The following is a 13,931-nucleotide window of genomic DNA, read 5'->3' on the forward strand; positions in this document are numbered from 1 at the left end:
CAACCAGAACACAAGCCGAAGTCAAGCTTCCCTCCACATTAGACCCCATAAGGGAGGAACATTTAGCTTCCATTGGTATGATAACCATTAGGTGAAATCATTTAGACCCCATAGTGGAGGAATACTTAGCTTCCACTCGTATGAGAACCATTAGGTGAGAAGAACTAGATGGGTAACCCTAGTTGAGCCAATAGTACCAATCCAATTGTAATGGGAAAATACAAGAGTTGAGTAGTACCAATCCAATTAGGGTGGGGAAGAACCGGGAGAGTCGAGAGCCAAGAATATAGAGCCTCAAGGGTCCCAGGCAGCTCTAAGAGAACCGGCATATGGGTACCCAATGGTGCATTTAGGCATTGTATCCAATGAGCAACAAAGAGAAGCATCATTTGGGGCACTAGCCTATGGTTATATGGGACCATTCTATAATCGAGTATCTCCTACAGTTGAATCTAGGCATATGGCTACAATGGCTCCCGAGCAGCCAATATCAAAAACCAACTGAAACAAGGGCCAAAACGCATATAGCCCATGAAATAAGGAGAACTATATAAGTCATCAGTAGTAGTTAGACCCAAAAGGGGAGTGACAAGTAGAAGTAAAGCTTGCAAGTTTTTTCTTGGACTTCATTTAACAAATTGCAAAAAGTATAGCCAAGATTTCTCTGTTAGATACCTAGGGGGGTCACTCTATTAACCCCCTATGTAGTGCGTACATTCAAGGGGTATTTAAAAAACCCTTACTTTACGGATTTTTTTTTAATTTTAAAAACACCCCTTTCTGTGACACTTTTTACAATAAAAATACCCCTTCTATACCAAAATTTTTACGATTTCAATTAAAAATTCCCTTATGTATAAAAATTTCCTTATTACAAACAAGCCCAATTGAGCCGATAAGTTCAATCATCTGCAAGCTCCAAGCAATTTATGGATCACAACCATTATTACAAACGAGACTAATTATGCAGATAATCTAAATCATCCACCACAAGCTCCAAGCCTGCTGGTCAAAACATCGCTTCCCAAACTTATCTAGAGTAGAGGCTTGCAAGACAAAAGATGAACCTAAGGATGTACTGAAGCCCAACCCAAAATTGAGGAACGGTAGAAGAAGCAAAAAAATAGTCAAGGATAATCCAATACCTGTTGCATTCACTTCACAAAAAATCCCCAAAGGTAAACTTTAGAAAGTGTGAGTACTAAAAGCCTCACTCATTCCAACAGCTATACCCTATACTTCTCCAAAAACCAAGGTCAAAAGAATAAAGTAGATGTGGATTCCAAAATCTAATATACAAAATCATGCAAAAACGGACAATAAGTGACAAACTAGTATGGATCCCCCAAAGATAAGGAGAGGCCACAACCTAGTATGGATCCCCCAAAGATAAGGAGAGGCCACAACCTAAAGAATGATCTAACCGCACAAGGTTAGATAACTATAGAACTACAAAAAGCGCATTAAAAGACCAAGGTTTTGGTTTCCAAAGATGAATCCAACTCTCAAAGTTACCACCAACAGATAATGGGAACTAAAGTGCATAAAAAAACATTATCGTGCTCAAAAGGAGTACACTAAGATGTCGCGTGCTGAAGGAGATAAATACCTAAAGAGACCAACAAAGGCTAGGCCAAGGTGGAAGAGCTATGGACCAAGGGAGAAGTGAAATAACTCTACACATATAAATTTGAGAACTCTCATTAATATCTTGCTTAGAGTAGATTCCTATAAAATAAATCTCAATAGAAGGGCCAATTAACGAGCAAACCTCACCTCTATGAGAAGCCCAAAGAGGTTGCTATCAACTACACATTAAATCATGAGATAGAGAAGAAATTGTTCCTCACCTAATAGCAACACAAAGCAAAAAATATATATCTAACATGTCGTAATGTCAAGTCACTAGAGACTAAAAACATGCCAAGGGCATAAGAGTCAAGAGTCAGGATGAGAAAGGCCGAAAAGATATCTAACCTATCATAATGTGAAGTCATTAGAGACTAAAAACATGACTCTTATGTCAAGGGCATAAGAGTCAAGAGTCAAGATGAGAAAGGCTAAAAAGAGCCTAAATGTACATCTTAAGCAGCACAACACATTATGTGTCATTCACAATGTCTTCAAAGTCAATTCATCCTTTCTTGTGTAGGGGTAAGCATAATTGTCAAGTCAAGTCACCTATGCGGGATGCTACAACATAAAGGTTAAGTCCAAGTCTGGGTCGAAGGAGTGAAGAATTAGGTCCCAATCATGCATTAATCACAAAAAACCCTTGAGTGAAACCTCACTCCACCAAGAGCCTCTTAAATATATATTTGGATGGGGGGCTCTGGTGAGATAGTGGGAGACCTTTCTTTGCTTGGCCTAGTGTACGTCCCATCACCTGAGAATTCCCTAATTAATCTTTCCTCACATCGCATGTTTTATGCATCTAAATTCATCCATAGGCGTGCCTACATTACACAAATACATGCGTTAGTTGGGACCCTTGCACTGACACCCTATTCAAGGTAAAATAAACCCAAGGTAAATGGTACATAACTTCACATGTGACATTAGGGATGTACTCATGGATCATGAATGAAGTTCTAGGTCTTTCTAATAAATAACAAACATAGAGAGGAGTGCCAAGTTATGAATGCATAATTAAGTGTTATAGTTATCCAAGAAAGAAAATAAAATCGCAGATGTCAACCTAGAGGCAAGAATAACTATAACACTTAATTAAAAGTTTTCCATTAGGAGGAAGAGAATCAAGTTGATGATATTAGCCCACTCAATCAACTTACTAGAGTATTAGAGAAGGGAAAGAGAATATTGAGGCAACATAGGGTCTTTCTGGGAGGGCCCTTCGACGATGAAGCAAGGTTATCTTATGGCATTGTTTTTCATTCAAATGGTTTCTATATTTATTCAACAGGTTCTTAGTATTATTTAACTTTTTCATTCTCTATTCTTAATATTTTTAGCCTATAACATGTTCTTAGTATTATTTAACGTGCTCTTAGTTTTGTTCTTTGTTCTTTGTTCTTAGTATTTTCAACCTATAATGTAATTGTTGATAGTATTGTGTTTCTATTTATGTCATTCATTACCTAACAACATTTTTTACAAGTTAAGAGTACCATGGCACGTTAGAGTGGCATTTGAGTTACATAGCTGACATGCCCCTTCCTCCAAGAAAATTGGATTTCAACTATTTCCTACTTTGCAAAAGATAAAGAAGTTTCCCATTGACAAAGTGGGGATGATTTCCACGTGGGGACAAGTAGAGAAGGATAATAAAAGGTCTAACACTTAAAGAATTTGAAGGAGTAGAGGCACCATTATCCCAATATTATAGTTGGAGGCACCATTATCCCAATATTATAGTTGGATATTTCAAGTGTCCACAGTGACAAGTTCCAAAGTTGGAACCATGGTTGCACATATAGGCAAGCATGTCTATGGACTACTAGAATGACTTTGCCCAACATAGGGATAGTCAAACTCATATCCATGAATATTTCTAGGGTATAAACCATGAATAATTCCAAGGTATAAACCATGAATTTTATGTAGTTATAGGTTTTAAATCACGTTAAAATATGATATTGTACAAAAGGATACTGCTAGAATTACAAATATTTACTCTTTATTATTACATTGGTTGTAGAGGTGCTTATCAAAAAGAGGATAAGAAACCATGTGTTTCTCATACAAAAGAAACCATGTGTGATTCTCATGTTAGAAATAAGAAAGGCATCAAACTATTAGCTTTTGTGCTATAGGTTGTTGTGCTGATCATCTTATTTGTCAGCAAGGCAACCACACAACATCACTACTCTTAAAGCTAAGTTGCTTCCTTTGGAGAAACATGTAGAAATAATGGTTAAAAATCTTAAAGGCACCTTGACTTTTTATAAATATAAAAATAAAATAACTTGAGTTGGAAATATAGGGTAATGAGAATGCTTCAAGTCATATAGATTCCAAACTATGAAAGGTTGAAGTTGTGAAGTTGGAATACACTCGGGATTGTGTTAAAAAGGATGGCATGTTGCTTGATTCCAGTAGGATGTTGGATGAGTGTACCCTCAAGCAGGTTAAAGTGAGAAATAGTTAGAAGATCATGGGCAGTTCGAGACAAAATTATCTTCCATGGTGGAGATAATCTCATTCATGTACCCCATGCTAAATAGTGTAGTATTGAATAGTACTAATTTTAAATAGCATTTTTTTTCTAACACTATGTAATGTTTAATAATAATAATTTGAAGCATTCTAAGTATTAGTATTGTGTAATATTGAATAGTATTAATTGCTACTATTTCTCTAATTATAATAATACAATAGTAGTAGCTTAATTATAATAATACAATAGTAGTAGCTTAATTATAATAATACAATCAAACATCATCGACGTATTATAGAATAGTATACTAAATTAGTATACATTTATAATAAAACATTGTCAATGTTGAGTACAATAGTATACTAACTTAATATAAAATTGTAAAGTGCAATACAATATAATACTACTAGCATATACTCTAGTGAATAATATAGTAACAACATATCAATAGTGAATACAGTACCATAAAATACTACTAGCATATGTAGCCTAGTGAATAAAATAGCAACAACATATCAATAGTGAATACATTACCATAAAATACTATTAGCATATCTACCCTAGTGAATAATATAGCAATAGCATATCAATAGAGTGAATTACAATACCATAAAATACTCTCGACGAGGGGTCACTCATAAATATGTAAGTGTAGCACATGGGTTCAATAGAAGGGGTTTTTTTAATCCCTTGTTTACACATTTTTTACAGACAGAAGGGTACCATTTAAAAGGGGTATTTAATATTGAATAGAAAAAGGGTGTGTTTTATTTACAAAAATTTTACAGATAAGGGGTTTTTTAATTAGGCCTTGAATGCACATAATATAGAGAGTTTACATATAGTGAACCCCTCGAGAAAATACTACTAGCATATGTACCCTGGTGAATAATACAGTACCAAAATGTCAATGTATAAATTTTGAATAGTGCCAATTTTAAACAACAAAGAACTGCAAAGGCCGACTCTAAGTTTTTTTAATTGTTATCACAATACAAAAAGAAATAGCATTGTGAATATGGGATCAAATTTTTGTTTCATTAGCAGTGGGAGAGGGTGAGATATAGTGAACCTTAGTGATGGTGGGGTTAGTAAGATTAAAGACTATCTTTTTTTTTCTCACGATGCGTGGCAGTTTACTGGGACATGCGAAGAGTTTGGCAACTTTATTGATCATTTGCACAAAAAGTACAAGGCTGGGTATGTATACCATGGTGACAATGAGCTCGACCAAGGGAGAGGGGGGTTAATGCGAGAGAGACATGAGACAAAGAGAGAGGAGGGGAGTGGGTGCGTGTGAGAGACTGCAAGGAGAGGCGGGTCGATGCGAGAGACTGCAAGGAGAGACGGGTCGATACAAGAGACTACAAGGAGAGGCGGGTCGATGCAAGAGAGAGACTAGAGAGACAGAGGGAGAAGAGGGGAGTGGGCGCGTGCGAGAGATTATGGGAGAGGGAGAGAGAGGGGAGAGAATGTTGCAGGGGAAGGAGAAGGGAGAGAGGGAGTGAGCAGACCTTCGTCTAACTAAGGTTTTTTAATTAACCAACCCACAGGCTTGGTTAATTAAATGAATAGGAGTAGCCTGAATAGAAGGGTATGTGAATAGTACTGCCAATAGTAATGTATTTAGTATGGCTATTAATAGTGATATTTCTATAACATGCCCATCTTCAATAATACTACATACCCATGAATTTATGGTATTTTGTGATTTGAAAATCAACAATTTTAATAAATGAGATGTTTCCACTTAGAATATTAGAATTCTAAGTCCAAATTCAGAATTTGCGTGCAATTTCACCCTAATATAGGATTTTACAACATCTAAAACGGACACTAGATCGAGCCTATACGTAAATTTTTAGTTATTTTGAGTTAAAATACAGTACACTTACACCTTAATAAATGCACGACTGGGTGCATGATTGACAAATGGTCAGCACCCCTTCGACCAGGAAGACACCCGGGACGCTTTCGCCGAAAAAACAAATTCGCACCGTCGGGCACTCCGACACGCATATCAAGGCCGACGCTCTAAATTAGGGATCCCCACCCCAAAAAGATGTCATACACACACTTGAGCACCCGTATAGCACCCGTGCAAGGACGAAAGGCTGACAACCCTAGTATACGGTCCACACAGACCGCCATGTGGATGCCCATGTGGATGCCCATGCTGCCTCTGACCTGGAAGGTACATGCGTACCCATAGCTTTTGTCCACGCATAGGTATCATTCCTTTCCCTAGGCCCATGCAAGCCCCAGGTCAGTGTACTTTCCCTATACCCCGTCCTTTGCACCCACGCTTTGCTCTCCCTTTCCCTACACTCGTACCCGCACCTATATAAAACCCCCAGTACCTCGTGGTCGAGACACCCAGCACCCTGCTCTACCAATACTCGTCATTCTGCCCAGCGCATGTACCCGATAGTCTGCACTCGGCTCTCTGTGCGGTACTATACCGCACTGATAGTACCACACTGTACCTTCCAGCCTTCCACAAAGCCATTTTTTCCCATCTACAAGTAAGCCCGATTACAGAATATTTCTTTCCTCCTCTCACCCTTGAGGGTAGAGTTGCCCTCCCCCCCACCCCTCGCGGTGTGAATAGACTTAAGGGAGGACTCCCCCTCCTCTCCCTCTAGCTGCAACCTTCTCCTTGCAAATGCAATTTAAGGACACCTTCCCCCCCTCCCCATTTGCGGCGACTTTAGTAAGGGATTTTAGTCTCTTAGAGGTGATTCACACCTACTAGGGGTTTTTCGCTCATAACTTGAGCAAACGAGCTCCAAATTGTAATCCCATTGAAGCGTTGGATTCGTGGCGTCGTGCACTACAAGAAGGCAGCTAGAATGGCTCCTTCACAAAAGTGCCCAAAATATCACCCTAAGAGAGATGCACATCAATGAGTCTCGAGAGGTTGCTCCAGATGCCGCCCCATCTCTCCTCTTAGGAGCCCCACAAAGAAATAATGACCAGGTTAGCTTGGTAATTATTTAAAAGATAATTTTTATTTATTAATTAATCTTTAATGTTAACTTTAAAGACATTGAGAAAGAGATACTATTTTTCTTTATACCAAAATTCTTGGTAAAATTGTTGTTTTCTCAAGGAAAGTGATGAAATCTTTCATATTCTAAAATTTAGTTTGTAAAGTGTTATCTTGATTGAGTTAAGAAGTACAGGTATATCTTCTCCACACTTTAACGCTAACCTCATTTCCGTGATTGTGTAGCGACGACGACGTTAGCGAGGCCCGGAGTCGACCCAAGGTATCCCTCATACCATTGGAGAATAAGATCTGGCCAATGGAGGTGAGCATTGTGATGCTGCCTAGTTCTGTGGGCCCAAGCTAGTGTGGTGAATAAGCCCTCCCTAGCGCGTAGACATCCCTTTGAGGGGCAGGAGGATCAAGCAATGGAGACTGGAGTCTGAGAGGGTGACAAGCCAACTTAAGTTCTCGCCAGCTGTCGAGATGAGGTGTATGGTCCCGTAGGGATTGACTAGTCTATAGAGGTTGGAAGGCCGAATTCTAGATCATTGGCAAAATAAAGTAAAGAGCCTGGATTTGGCTATGAATAATTTTGAACACTGTATCTATTTTTGAAAATACTTTGTTTATAAATATTGTGTATCCGATTGATAAGTACTGTTTAAACGAACCATGTGTAAGGCTTTTAATATTGTGTATTATTGATAAGTACTGTTTAAACGAACCATGTGTAAGGCTTTTAATTAAGAAACTTGTTTATTTATGTTAAACAGTATGGTATAATTAATTAGAAAATAAGTTGACGCGTGAGTTGGGTGGAAAGTGGGAGGATGGGATGCGCTGAGACGGCAACATCCTATTGACGGGTGGACCCGATTAGTCACGTAACTTTTCAATAAATTAATTAAAGCACTACGTTAGAAAATAAATCCATGGGCAACCCTACTCTAGAGGAGTAGGTCAGCGACTATACCTTGCATAGATAACAAAAAAAAAGCGTTGTTTCTAGAAGTTAAGAATAGAGGTTTTCCAAGTTAAATTCGATCAATCTATGAGTAGTTTGATTTTAGAAATCCTTTAAAAAGACCACGCTCCCCTGCAAGATAGAACTAGGTCGTACCTACTAATCGTATCCTTGTATCTTACATAGTCAAGGTGTCGATGAGTAGGAAACTACCCTAAGTTAGACTTAGTAGACTATCTTAAAGGTTTCCCCTATTTACAGGGGACCTTACAAGTGGTATGAGAGCCGATCTTAGGTCCTAGGACTTATTAATAGAGATTATTTTGGAATATATGTTTTACCTAACGACGACGCTGATTTATACAGTAACTTACTAGAATAATTTGAATTGGTGATTGAATGATTGTAGGAAGAGGGTGAAGCCTACTCAAGATTCTTAGTCTTCCAGTGCATCTTCTAGATGGCATGTCTCTCTCCAAATTTCAAATTCCGTGATACTATGGTGTAGATACTTGAGAGATTGTCCCTACCTCATACATCTCGTATATCCAAAGAGAGTGGGGTAGATATCACCTTTAGAATCATGGGCTGTAAGATTCCTCCCCAGCCCCTCAAGATGTCCAGTATCTTCCCCTGTAATCAATCCCCTCTTGTTTCTACCTGTTTTGGCTTAGAGAGAGAAAATGTTCTAGAGAAAGAACTCAATTTTTAGATATCTTTGGATGGAAAAATATCCTTTCTTATTAAAATAAATTTGCCCGAAACAGAAGTTTAAAAAGAATTTCCTAAGGTGCATTAGAAATAAATTATATTATGCTAAAAAGACCTTAGCCTAAGGATCCAGATTTTTTAAAAATTTTAGATTAAGGTTTTGAGGAGCCAATCAGATTAATCCAAATGTAGGGAGGAGATAAATTGAAGAATTAAAGAAAAACGCCCCAAAAATGAGTAAATACTCACATAAGATGAAGAGTGGACTAAGGACCAAAGGAAATATTAAAAAAATGAGTTTTTGACACCTCAAAATGGGAATTCCCCCTCATGAAGGAGGCGCCTTTTTTTCTCATCATTGCTTTCCATTTTAAATCAATAAAATGAGATATTTCATCTCTCCTCTCTCCTAATTCAAGTCTAGTTCCAAAAAGTAAGCTAAACTGACCCAAAAATGGTCAAAAATTGGCCAAACTGATCTGGAGAATTCTAGAATCAGTTTGCTTGGTTTGAGGCTCACTTTTTCCTATAAATAGAAGCCTCCCCCTTTTGTAAAAGCTTAATAGTGTTTATCCCCTGTTACTCTACTCCTCCCCAGAGCCAAAAACATTGAATTCACTTGATAATTCACTTATTTTTGACTAATTTCTCTACAAAGAATTGGTGGCCACTCTTGATCCAAACAAGAGTAGAACCCTCAATCCCTCAAGCCAAAGGAAAGCTCACAAAACTCCATGTAAGTTAATAATTTTACTTTTTTTAAATTCTAATCTATGGTTTTTTGAATTCTTTGCTTTTTAATGTGAATATGGTGTTAAGCCTTGATGAAAAGGCTTCCCCCTTCTCTTCATTAAGAATTTCAGCCTTTCTTTATCCTAAAATGAATAACAAATAAATTGAGTTAAACTTTTCCTATTAATTACTCTTTAGAATTGAAAAATTGATTAGATTAGAGTGCTTTATTTCATCTTGGGATAAATTTTAAAGTAAATTTAGAATGTAAAAATTGAGAAATGGTCAGCCATACAAAGGAGGTTATGGCAAAATTTTCTTAAATTTTGTGGAAATAAGTTTTATCTTTATGTTATTCAAAAAGAATAATCCCCACTGTTTGTGCATTCTAAAAGAAATTCTTTTTATTTTAAAAGTGTTATTCCTATTTTATGCATAAATAGATGCATAAAAGGATTTTCTATTATTATAAAAGTGTTATTCTATTAGATTCAATTTCTATGCATGGAAAGATGCATATTGGATATTTTTTTATTATAAAAGTGTTATTTTCATTAGATTTAATTTCTATGCATGGAAAGATGCATAAAAGAAATTTTTTTTTATAAAAGTGTTATTTTCATTAGATTTAATTTCTATGCATGGAAAGATGCATAAAATATATTTTTTTAAATAAAAGTGTTACTTTCATTACATTTAAATTCTATGCATGGAAAGATGCATAAAAGAAATTTTTTTATTTTAAAAGTGTTATTCCTATTAAATTGATTTTATGCATAAAATGATTTTTCTTTTATATAAAAATGTTATTTCCATTGAAGTTGGATTTTATGCATAAATAGATGCATAATGATTTTTTATATCAAAATTAGAGTTCTCTTTAATTCTATGTTTAATTTCTATGAGTATTTGATAAATAAGTAAGTAAATACTCTAAGAGAGAAATTTCTATCATTTTATATTCACTCGGATTGTAATGAGAAAATTTAAAAAATTTATCGAAGTCGAAATTTGAGATAAATGATTAATTTATTCCTCATCATGAGAATTCGTGATTAGTTTAGAAATCAGTTAAGTGAATATTCAATTAATGAAATTCAGTAAGATAGTAATTGAAATATCACCCCCTTTTTAGAAAGATAGTTCAGGAAGAACCTTATCAGACTCAAAACCTGAATCAAACTATGACCAAGACCAAACTCTTTCGTCAGTTTCAAGGAAAGACGATGTGACCAGTTCAGGAAAATTCACTCAAATCTCCCACTAAATCTGAAACCAAGTTAAGATCCTTTAAATTGATCTGAGGATCAAGGTTACAGAATTCGAGAAATTCTGTTTTGGAATTCAGACCTACGATCAAGAAGTTTTGGGGACGCGGATTTAAGATATACTCATTGTATTCAAAAGAAAATCAAAACTGAAAACTTGCATAGAAACCCTGTTTTCTTAAAGGACTGTCTTACGCTAGAATGCTGGAGGGAGCATTTGGTATATGTGTTTTTTCTAAGGGAAGTTCGGTTGCAACAACTGGCAGGGAGTGTTCAAAGGACAGCTCACACGAGAAAGCCTGCTAGGCCTTGACCAGCCTCGGTATGGTTAAAATGGTGGGCTTCCAGTACGATGGATGAGGGCTGACGAAGCGGTCCCTGAGTGAAGTGCCAGGACACCTAAGGAGGATCTTGGAGGGTTCTGACCAGGCGATGCATGGGCTCGCGATGCCGAGGACACCCATGCGTATGTCGAGGAAGATATTGTATGACGGACCAATGTTTATTGTAATCTGTTACTGGATCTCGTTGTTGCTGACCAGCTAGTCTCAACGGAGAGTCCAGAGTGATACTGTTTTTGTTGAGAAACAAGGATTGGATGAAAATTTTGAGTTATGACATCTGTAACCAATAATTATTTGTCAATGGATTGTTTTATAAGTTAAAGTTTAAAGAGGAGTGTGCGTATCGGTATTCTAAAGCAAAAGTTAAGAAAGGCATTCCATTATGGGTGGGTGAGTACTTGTCTGGTTCTACCAATTCCAGTGGTTGGGCGGTGACTAACCCATGGGCCGGAAGGCTGGAATCAGTAGAGTTTTAATAATAAAATTGATTAATAAGAATACGCTTAGAACTCGAGTAGTTAAATTAAAAGCCTGAAGACTTCTCAAATGAATAGATCAACGACTGTGCCTAATTCAATTAGGAAAAAAGCATTGATTTCTTTAAGTTAAGTCTGTAATAGTTTTCCTTCTATTTGGTTTAAATAGATGAAGGTTAGTTTAGTCTCTTGACCCCGTTAGAAAATTCGTTAAGAAATTCAAAAAGGTGGAATCGTCCCCATTTTTCGGGCAAGGAAAATTTTCCCGGTTTCGGTTTCGGAATGACCACCAGATTAGTCTCGTGCCCGGACATTCGAGGGCAAGGCCCCGAGTGGGAAACCCAGCCCCGCACAAGATGAAGCTACTTGCTACCAATTGGGAATTTCAGTGCGCAGAGGGGGCAGTGGGACCTCACATGGGCTGAGGTATTTTTTCATCAAGGCGGCAGACCGAACTGGGAACATCACCACCGATTTAAAGCAAATTCATTGGATCAAAAAGTTGAAGATGGTCCGTTTATTTTGGTTCGTGTTGGGTACTCCCAAGCCTGACAGTTCTGTGGCCATAGATGGGAATCGCATACCACAGGACCACTGGGTATATGACCAAGTAATGCAAGTCCTACGTGCCAATAGGTTAGCCGTTTTGGGACATAGTCCAATCGAGAGTCTACCACCCTTACCGTCAGTCTTCCGTGTCTTAGAGACTACAATAGAACCCCCATATTTTACCTACGTGGACCGCTCTAGTATCATGTCTAGTTGAGCCTAGGATTTTTCTTTTACGATGAGTAAGACTAATTATATTAGTCTCAAAACTTTGTAATAAAACTTGTCCTTGTAAATATTTGATATAAATAAAATGATTTCAAAAGTTTTACTTTTAAAAGCATGAGCATAATGTAAAGTATGAGTCTTTTAATCCTAAAATTTAATCTTATGACAATCAGCCTCCACTCCCCAATGCATTATATACGGACGTCCAGGAGAAGAAGCTCCTGCCCAAGCAAACACAACCTCCCTCCTTTAAGGGGGAAGGTTCAAATATTAAGAAGGATGTTGAGGTCTGGATCAAAGCAATGGACGATTATTTCTCAGCTACCGGTACTAGAGCGGCAAGCCAGTCCATGCTTGTACGATTTCGACTCACCGGGGATGCTAAGCTCTGGTGGAAACAATGGTGCCGTGACAAAGGAGTCACTGAACACTCCCAAACTTGGGAGGATATCAAGCATGCTATGAAGGAACGATATCTCCCACCATCTCATGAATCCATCAAGATGAATGAATTTTTTAGTCTCAAGAAATTCAGCTTAACTTTGGAAGAATACTATTCTAATTTCATCACTCTTTTGAAGTATGCCCCGGCTATGACAATTTCCCAGCAAGTGGCTCATTTCTGCCAAGGCTTAAATGAATTCTTGGATTTCTCCCCTCAAAGTAATGAGGCCAAGCTCATTGCAAGATGCTCTTATACGAGCAAAGCCTCTTGTGAAAGAACTAAAGTCTAGTAAGACCAAGCCTCAGAAGAGATCTTACACTGAAGCAAATCCTAAAGATCAACCTTACAAGAAGCCCCAACAGAATGCTCCCTACTACAATCGAGGGTGGCAAGCCAACTCTTTTGTTCCCCACTCATATGCTACTTCTTCTAGAGAGGCCCCTCTCTGTTTCGAATGCAATGAGCTGGGACACTTCAAGGCCAACTCTCCCAAGCTAGTATCATCTCTACCTCAAAGTGGTAGATCAAATCAAGAACATGGAACCCCCATCCATCAAGTTGCAAGGGGTGGTGGACATGGCAGAGGCCGCAGAGAGCAGTTGCTCGCACCGCTTGTGCTATAAGCGAAGAACCAACTCTAGAGGTAGGTGAAGAAGAACGTGCCACAACCATGCGGTAGTAGAACACCAAGGTCCAAATCAACAATTTGTTGTTATTCAAACCCCAACCGCTCATCACGGTAAGCCATTCCAGCTTTTGAGTAATTGTGGTAGTACCCATTCATTTCTTTCTCCAAGGTGTTTAGAGAAAAATTAAACTTGAGTCAAAAACTAGCTAGAAGAATGATTGTAGAACTAGCTAGTGGAAAGGAAGTAGTATCTCAACATTCTCTAGGAAACCTTGATTTCAAATTGGATAGTGAGCAAACTCATGGTCATTTTAGAGTCCTGCCATTAGGAATTTATGATGGGATCCTTGGAATGGATTGGTTAATTGCGAACAATGCTAGTATTCACTATAGCCAGGGGAGTATTACTTTTAGAAATGAGCATGGCTAAGTAGTATCAGTTCAAGGAAAGACAGGTAAGGGTAGTCAAAGCAAAGC

This window comes from Cibotium barometz, chromosome 11 (genome assembly GCF_041138505.1).
Source record: "Cibotium barometz isolate CiBa-2024 chromosome 11, ASM4113850v1, whole genome shotgun sequence".
NCBI classification, from domain to species: Eukaryota; Viridiplantae; Streptophyta; class Polypodiopsida; order Cyatheales; family Cibotiaceae; genus Cibotium; species Cibotium barometz.